General features: G+C 42.4%; 1 long non-coding RNA gene and 1 other non-coding gene across 2 annotated transcripts; one reads left to right on the top strand and one right to left on the bottom strand.

Moving 5' to 3' along the window:
* The first annotated feature begins 753 nt into the window (after positions 1-753).
* On the top strand, positions 754-8,990 carry LOC123461452. The gene is made up of 3 exons (XR_006637701.1): positions 754-882; positions 7,806-7,893; positions 8,821-8,990. It is a non-coding gene; the product is annotated as an uncharacterized LOC123461452 (long non-coding RNA).
* LOC123461964 lies at positions 8,818-8,951 on the bottom strand. Its single transcript, XR_006638007.1, has one exon. It is a non-coding gene; the product is annotated as a U11 spliceosomal RNA (small nuclear RNA).
* Positions 8,991-9,226: the final 236 nt, after the last annotated feature.

Raw genomic sequence — 9,226 nt, forward strand, 5'->3', positions numbered from 1 at the left:
CCTTGCAAGACATATTGGAACCCAGACAATGATTGGTCAGTGATGGGAGGAACCGCAGCTTGGTCAGGACTGCACACACCTCTTGTCCTTTGTTTAACCTAAACTTCCTGTCCAGTAGCTGGAATATGAACTTAGACAATCACAGTGCCTCTTTGTTCTTTCTCCCAAGGTGACCACATGGAACAAACCCCTTGCTCTTGTTTCCACTGTGACTTGCTTCTTTAATGGGCATATTAGGGATGAACTTGTTGGGACTGCCAGAACCCAAGCTTTGACTCCGGAATCTCCAGTAGCTGTAGTGGGATTCGTTGTATCTAAAGGAGTCAGAGAAACATCATTGCAGATAATAATAAGCCACCCTGAAACACTGGTCCAGACACACAGGACCTGTTGAGTATGTGATGAATAAACTAATGCTTTACAGGCTCTTCTACACTGATACCAGTGAATGATGCATAGTTTTATGGAAGTTTTCCTTCAGTATTTTTGTCTCTTGTCTGCTCAATGTTCTGTTCTTCTCCTGCATTTGCGGTGAAAGAAAATTCCACCTTCCTTGTGATGGACAAGGTAAATGGCCACATAGAGCTGGAAGATAGCCAGGTTTACATGGGTGATAAAGGGGCCAAGCCAGTTAGCTATTAACTAGCCAACAACACAATTCAGCTACTTATCAAGGCCTAGGCCTCTCCCCTCTGGAGGCCCTTTCCTAATTTCTATGCTCAGGGTGGTTAGGCAGATGAAGGAAGGCCTTGAGAAGTCACAGAGTACATTTGTCCTCCTTCCCCTTCTTCAACCCAATCTAGGTGGCAAGATGTTGCAATAAACACAAGACAGCTGGAGGTGGAAGACAGCCCAAGCAAGCAGGCCATCTACTGGCCCAGGGTAAGTAAAGCTGGGAGAGGAAGCTTCAAGAAATTGATGATTTCAAATTCCTTTTGGGACTGTTCATCCTGGTGGTCTCTTGAGGGATTGAGATCTTTATATTTTATATTTAGAGGTATAGAATTGTGAAAATATGTTTGAGAAAAAAATTAAGTAGCCTAAGAGGAAAAACTAATGGAAATGAAACGCAATTTGAGGTAAAGTTGGGGAAAGGATAAAAACAAGCAGTTCAGATAAACTATTTCCCACTTTATCACACATTGCTGATGTAATTTTTTAAACCTTTTTTTGTGACAGGGTCTCATTGTATATTCTACCCTCACCTGAGACTTGCTTGGAAGCCCAAGTTGGCCTTGAATCCATGATTCTCCTGCCTTGCCTGGGCATCCCAAGTGCTGGTAATATTGAGATTTGGCACCCACTGGGAGCACCAGTGTCTTGTGTTCCAGAACAAAGAGTTGGACAGACACATGTAGATAGTAGCAGGCAAGGTGAGAGAATTTATCAAGGAAGGATGCACTTCTAAGGGAAGAACTGGGCAAGAGTAAAGAGAAAGCTCGATAGCTGAAAAAAATCCTACTGCACAAAGGACTTTTATGTCAGTTAGGTCAGGCTTTTTGACTCATTTGCGTAGTGTGGACATTCCCAGCTCTGACATATGTAGTTCAACATACAGTTTTACAAGTCACATGTGCCATTAACATCTTAAATCTCCACCCAAGGCTATGTGTTTTAGTATTGTAATGAGTCATAGGTCATCTTCAGACATTGGAGGTATCTGCCCTTCCACCACTGGCTATGTGGCAAGGCCTCAGCCTTTCTCTTTGCCAGTTTGTTTTTATCATATGCTCATTTTGTAAGGCCTTCCAGATGTCACCCCATCACTTTTGTTCTCACTGGGTAGTAGACATGTGGCATCATGCTCTTTCTAAAACCTTAGCTTAAGCATTTATCTTACAGTGATTAAGTTTTCTTGTATCTGAGAAACATGTAGCCCACTAGCCTTAAACTCGCCATTTTCCTCTCTTAGCCTCCAAGTGCATGTAGCAGTGGCTGGTTTGTGACTGAAGAGGAAGATATATATATATATATTTAATATTATATTATATATAGTATTATTTATTTGCAAGGAGGGAGAGAAAGAATATGAACATGCCAGGGCCTCTAGTCACTGCAAATAAATTCCATATGCATGCACTTCTTTGTGCATCTGGTCTTACATGGATACTGGGGAACTGAACCCAGGTCATTAGGCTTTTCTAAGTGCCTTAACTGCTGAGCCATCTCTCCACCCTGACTGAAGAGTTTAAACAGTATGACACAACAAATCATTTAAAACTTTTGTTTCTGTTCCACTTTGGAAGGCATGGAAGTACAATTAGGAAGCCAGATTCTGGGGAGAAAGCCAGGAATGTTTGTATTTACATGACCTGGAATATTTCCAAACCCCACAGATAATGAGTAGTCAGGGCTTCATTAGTGTGGAGGAAGTAGAAAATCCCACAGAGGATATCAACTAAGAGGTTACACTAAAACGTATTCTAAGCATGAAAGGATACAGCTGGGTTGAACACTATGCTGGACCACCTAGATGGCATTTGGGATTGGCTTGGCCAGATGAAAATCTCCAGGATTGGACATAAAAAAAGAAAACTGGGCCAAAAGGAAGTGCTGGCAGCAGCATAGGGCACAGGCTTGCTTGGTCTTGTTTTTCTGCCCTCTATTGGTGCCATCCATGATGAGGCTTACTCATTCTAGCTCTCATTCCAGCAAGATCACACAGACCCCTAGAGTCCAGAGGATGGTACACATAACTTCTCTACCATCCTCATCAAGTCTTCTTTCATTCCAAGAGTCAGCCTTGAGTGAACTTCCAAGGCCCTAATCCCCTTTCATTGATTTCTTTTTATTGTCTTTACATTCTACCCTTCTGACCTCCCTGGGTTCTGTCTGCAACCTGCCCTACCTCTCCAGGGAAACTCATTCCAAGCTCCATCCTGAAGGACAGTGGTGAGTAGCTAACCAACTAATCCTTAAGAGCAGGATGGCAACATACAAACACCCTGGGTAATACTAATCAAAGTCATAGCATGAATCCAATGGCGTATTAGTTAGTACTCCCTACTTACATTAGAGATGAAGATAGAAGACAGCAAAGGAAGTTAAGAGGACAGACAACCTTAGTCTTACAACTATCAGCTATTTAACTGCTCCTTACCTTGGCCTTGTCTCCCTGCAGAAACTGAACTCTTGTCTTCTCTTCATTTTTCCAAATCACTCTAGCCAGACTAATAGGTAATCATATTATTATAGAAGCTCTTCAATATGAGGAACATTGGCTATAGCGCTTAACTCAGTGTTTGCACCAACTTAGTGGTACATGAATAACTAGGGCACTGTGGTAGACAGAATAATGGATCACCAGTAACATCCATGTCCTTGCCCTCAGGACATGTGGCTGTCCTACCTTCTATGACAAAAGGGACTTTGTTGATGTGACTAAGTTTATGGACCTTGAGATTATTCAGATGGGCCAAATCTAATCATGTGAATTCTGAAATCTTTCCTGGGAGCCTTTCTCAGAGGGAGATATGACTTGGGGAATGTTCAGAGGGATGCAACATTCATACCTTTAAAGATGGAGGAAGAAATAACAAAGGAATGTGGGCAGCTTCTAGAAGTATCGGTGATGGTGGTGTATACATGTAATCCCAGAACTGGGGGAACTGAAGCAAGAGAATTGTGAGTTTGAGGCCAACCTAGGCTACATAACAAGTTGTAGACTGGACTGGGTTACATCGTGAGACCTTGTCTCAAAAATTTAAAAAAAAAAAAAAAGAACAAAAAGAAAATAATTTTCCTACATAGCCTCCAATAGAGAATTCACCAATGTCAATGTCTTGATTTCGGGAGACTGAGGTCAGCCTTCTGACCTCCAGAACTGTAAGCTGGAAATTTTGTGTTTTAGAAATCCTTTATACTTGTGGTAATTTAGTTTCCTCTGTGTATTCACATTTGTATTAGTTAGTGTCCCATTGCTGAAACAAAAGCCCTGAAATGACCAATTTGTAAGGAGAAAAGGGTGGGTTTGGCTTATAGTTTCTGAGGTTTCATTCCACAGTCCTGGCCCTGTTTGCTTTTGGGATTGTGGCAAGGCAGTACTCCATGATAGGAGCACGGGGCAGAGGAAGTTGCTCACATCAGAACAGCTGGGAAGCAAGAGAAAAAAGGACAGGAGTTTCTGTTGCTGTTACCTTCTCATTGCTTGAATAAAGCACCTGATCAAAAGCAACTGATGGAAGGAAAACTTTATTTTGGCTTACAGTCAGGGAAAGATTAACGATGGCAGGAGAAAGCATGGCATGAGCAGAGGCTGGACATTACCTCTGCCACATTAGGTAGAAAATAGCAGCAAGAGAGTGAGCTAAGTAACACTGGCAAACTAGGGATTAATAAACCTCAAGGTCTGCCCCCAGTAACACACCTCCTTCTGTAAGACCCCCAAAACGAGGACCCCACGCTCTGCCCGGATATGGCAACACCTCAAATCACTCACGAGAAGCAGTCTTGATGCAAACTGCAAGAGGATTTTATTCCAAGCGTGCTGGGGCCCACAGTCGTACACCGCACAGGGGTAAAGGACTGCAGAGCCCCAAATGCAGGAACGGGACAGTTTTTATAGGGTTTCTAACAAAGCCTGTGCATTAGACCAATCATTTTTTTAATATCAGGAGCCCATGGGGTGCGAGCCAGTCAGTTTGTGTCACTCCATAGTTTCTAAGCCAATTAGTTTAATTTGTTCAAGCCCCTCGTGGACCAATCAGTCTCTTATGACCTTGGTGGTCAGCATTTGCGCAGGTCCTTGGGTGGGAGTAGCAGAGTGTGGTATCAGTCTCCTATGACCTTGGAGGTCAGCATTTGTGCAGGTCCTTGGGTGGGGGTAGCATAGTGTGGTATCAGACTCCTATGATCTTGGTGGTCTGAGGCAGGCTGCTACAGCTTATGGTGCAGGCTACTAAGGCTTACAGTGTGGGCTAGTAAGGCTTATGGTGCAGGCTATTTACAGAAACCAAATAAGTGGTTCACTTCATTACTCATTTCCCATCCTTGAGGGCTATCTCATGCCCTTTTTACCTAGTTTTATATTAGGAGTGGGCTCTGATATAATGAGAAGAGGGATTCTTTACTTGCTTCCAACAGAGAGTAAAGCCTGAAGTTTGAGGTATGCAGGGGCTCGCTTAAGCTCCCTTTGGAGTGTGATAGTATTTCTGGGCTTCTGAATTCTTGAGCCTTTCACTTCAGCAAGGCTCCACTTGCTAAACATTCTACCAGCTGAAAGCTGAGTAGGAAACATAATCATCAACACCTGGGGATATTCTCATTCAAAACCACCACAACTCCTTCTTGTAGGAGCTACTTACTACAAGTTCCACTTCTTCCCAATAGTGCATAGGCTGGAAACCAAGCCTGCAAAACATGGGCCTTTGGGGACACTTAAGGTCCAAACTTCAGTAATATTGCTCTTGGCTTTCATGGAGACATCATCCAACTGTGCACTGTCTTCCATCAATTGCCTACTCATCAACAGTAGGTCTGTATATTTCCCAGTTCCATCCAAGGTCCTGTAAATTCTGTCAAAGGAAACCCATTGGTGATGTCTCTACTGTTCCAGTCAGTTATAGGACAAAAGACAAGCTCAGGGAAGTAGGAATTTCCACCCAAGGGAAGCTGTGTGTCTCCAGGGATGCTCAGAAAGATCTAATACAGCTCATTTGGTAATCTCCACTTCAGTTTTACTAAGGAAAGGCTCAAAGTCATGAGGTAGAGTTAGCAATACCTCACAGTGCTTTACCCAGCACCATTCAGAAAGTATCATATAAAGTAGAATCATATATACCTTTTTACTTTCCTCCATTTTAAGAGCTTCAGAATTTCACCTGTCTGGAGCTGGATGAGTTCATTTATTCACCTCCATGGAACTTTCACTGCTGCCAGGATCAGGAAGGAGAGGGAGTAAGTCTGCAGTTTAAGCTACTTTGTAGAAATCTACTTCCTCAATTTCACATTTATTCCCAGGTCATTGGGTTTCACTGCTAACAGCCAATTAAGTAAATAAGAATCTGCTTGGTGAAAGTATATCTGGACTAAGAGCAGAGAGCTATTTCTGCAAGGGACTGGAGGAAGAACTTCGCTTTTTCACTAATACTGAAGCACTGGGGCTTCTAGGTAATCATAGGGTGCCCTGTTATACTACTCTGTTTGGTGACAACACACTGTCTTCAAGGCCAGTTCAATTCTTATTCAGTGGTCAGGTCTATCTGAAGACAAAAGTAAGTCATAATAAATAGTCATAGTAAATTCAAATAGAACTGGTAAACTATGCAATCATGGCTATTTCTAGGGGGAGATTCCTCCTTCTGAATTCTGTCTGATCTCAGCCACAGGAGCAATGTGGGTTCCAGTGTTCCTGAGGGGAAGAATTCATGTCAGGACATAGCTAGAGAAGCAGTGGGAGTTTATTTTTATTTATTTATTTATTTATTTATTGTTTTTCGAGATAGGGTCTCACTCTAGCCCAGGCTGACCTGGAATTTACTATGTAGTCTCAGGGTGGCCTCAAACTCATGGCAATCCTCCTACCTCTGCCTTTCTCGTGCTGAGATTAAAGGAAGTTTATTTTTAGCAGACAATAGAGCAAAAGTAAAAGTACCCTGTCCAGAGTGACAGTAGATAGAATCCAGTGCATCTACCAGGCCTGCTTCTAGCATCTGGCCAGCCATGTCTTCTCCCCTTGCTCACCTCTGGGATGGTCTCATTCCTGGAACAGGCAGAGGCTTTCTTAGAAATTGTCCTTATCCATAGTTTAATCTGTTGCAATTATATATATTAGATGCAGGAATATGTATAAGGGTATAACTACCTAGAAAGTTGAGAAGTTTACCAGGGGAAAGGGTGGGGTTCTCTGCCAACTCCTAGAACCTGCTGAAACTGGCTTTGTTGTTGTTCTCAGAGCCCTGTCCTTCCTTTTGCTAGACTGGCTGTCTCATACCCCAATTGCAAGGCCTCTTATTTATCTTCCCCAGTGTTCCTGAGCTCACCATTATTTATTTACTTATTTATTTATTTATTTAGAGAAGGAGAAAGAAAGAGAGAGGGAGAGAGAGGGAGAGAATGGGTGCATCAGGAACTCTAGCCACTGCAAACAAATTCCAGATTCATGTACCACCTTGGGCATTTGGCTTTACATGGGTACTGAACAACTGAACCTGGGTCCTTTCGCTTTACTGATAAGCTCCTTAACCACTAAGTCATCTGTCCGTCCCCAAGCTCACCCTACCATTTGTTTTAACCCTAATATCTCCTGAAAAAATCAAAACTCTTTGGTCTCCTTGTTTTCAAGAACTGAACATTTTGGCCTTGACTTTCCTTCTGCATTTGCTTGCTCAGTACAAGTCCTTTTCTTCACCTGGGAATTACTCTTAAGGTAGCTCCTCCCATTTTCCTCTCCTCACTACCTCTCCAGATCTGATCAATCCTTTGGGGTCTCCATACCCTCCACCTCCAGCCTTTTATTACTTCAACTGCTATTGCTATGATGACAGTGTGAATGATGTTCTAATTTCATGGTGAAAGAAACTGTGAACTACTCAATTAAAAAGAACATGCTATTTTATATCTGGATCCCCCATAGCCTTTTGGTCTTCAAGATGGCTCAAGCCTGGACTTAATAAATGGTTATAGAATCCATCTATGCCAAATGTTAAGTCCCAGCAATCACATTGCTGCAGGGGACACTAATAAACACAACTGATGAGAAGACTAATATACCATTCCTCATTAGGTCACCTGCTGTCTGTTTGCTAGGACAAAACACCCAGCCAGAAGCTGCTGATCAGATTGAAAGACTTTGTTTATTCTTACAGTCTTAAGAGGAAGTTTCTTCATGGCAGGGAGAGGATGAAAGAAGCTGGGCATACATCTTGCCGCAGAAGCTGGCAGAAAGCAGCAAGAGTAAGCTGATTAGCACTGGCAAGCTAGGTTAATAAACCTCAATCCACCCCCAGCAATGTACCTCCTATAGCAAGCCTCCACCTCTCAAACTGCCACAAGCTAGTGACCAAATGTTCAAGACACATGGAGCTATGGGGGACACTTGGCATTTAAATTAGCATACCACCCAAACATTGTAAGCTTTGCAAGAAAACAAACAATAGGGCACCAGAAACAAAGAAGGATGATGGCTTTGCAAGGCCATAGATACCTGGACAAGTCTTGTTCCAGTAGGCTAAAATTCTTAGCCACTAGACTGGGTGTTCATTCTTTATACATATTTAGAAGTTCATTCCAGGGCCAATTCTCAAATGTGGAAAGGAGTGCTTGGGATTTTTTAAACTTTTTTATTTACAATTTTTTAACATGAACATTTGTAATTAGATCATAATCCCCTTCCATGATCTTTGTCCCCTCTCCATCTCCCTCTCACTGAACCCCATCTTTTTTACAACTAGTTCCTCTTCTATTTTGATGACTTTTGTTTGTCTTCTCCCATCATCCATGTCAAAATGTTGATGAGCTTAAGATGTGAGCTCAAAACCCACTTTAGATTTTATGATGTACCTGCATTATGCAGTACTGAATTTTGATTCCACACCAAAGGAAGTAGACACAAGTGTGATTCTTCCATATGAAATTCTTGCATATTAAATATGACACAAGTATAAGAAATGTCTTAGGGCACAATCACCAGGGATCACGAGACTCCACAGATAATAAGGTGATTGGTTTCCTGAGCTTTCTTGTTTGTAATCTTGGATCAGGTTCTGGAGAGACTTCAGAAGCTCAGAAACAAAAGCCAGAGTAGAAAAGCATGCTCACTCTAGGCAAAAGACAGGGAAAGAACAGCCTGATAAGGCAATATTTTCTTTTTCTTTTTTTCAGGGAACTGGGACCAATGATCACCAGCTGCCCATGTACCAAAAAATTATGCTTCTGAAATCTCTTGATGTTGATTCTGCATGCAGAGCAACTGAATTGTCCTATGTGTGCCACTCACGGCACAAGCCCTTTTTGGTAAGGCAGTCTTAACAAATAATAGTATAACTACTTTATCTTAGCCACACATCAGGAACTCAATAACTAGCTCACATTTCCATTCTCATTCAGCTGTAACAGGCCCATACCTGCTCCCCACTCAATCTCCTAAAACCAGGATAGTGGGAGAAAAGACCTAGTAGGGGAATGGAAACTTTCATTCCTACTTGGAAATAATGAATGCCTCCCCCAAAGGTGCCAGTAAAGGCATCAAGAATGCAGAACTTCCCATTTTACCCAGCAGGAGTGAGGC

The sequence above is a fragment of the Jaculus jaculus genome, chromosome 6, assembly GCF_020740685.1.
Source record: "Jaculus jaculus isolate mJacJac1 chromosome 6, mJacJac1.mat.Y.cur, whole genome shotgun sequence".
Classification (NCBI taxonomy): Eukaryota; Metazoa; Chordata; class Mammalia; order Rodentia; family Dipodidae; genus Jaculus; species Jaculus jaculus.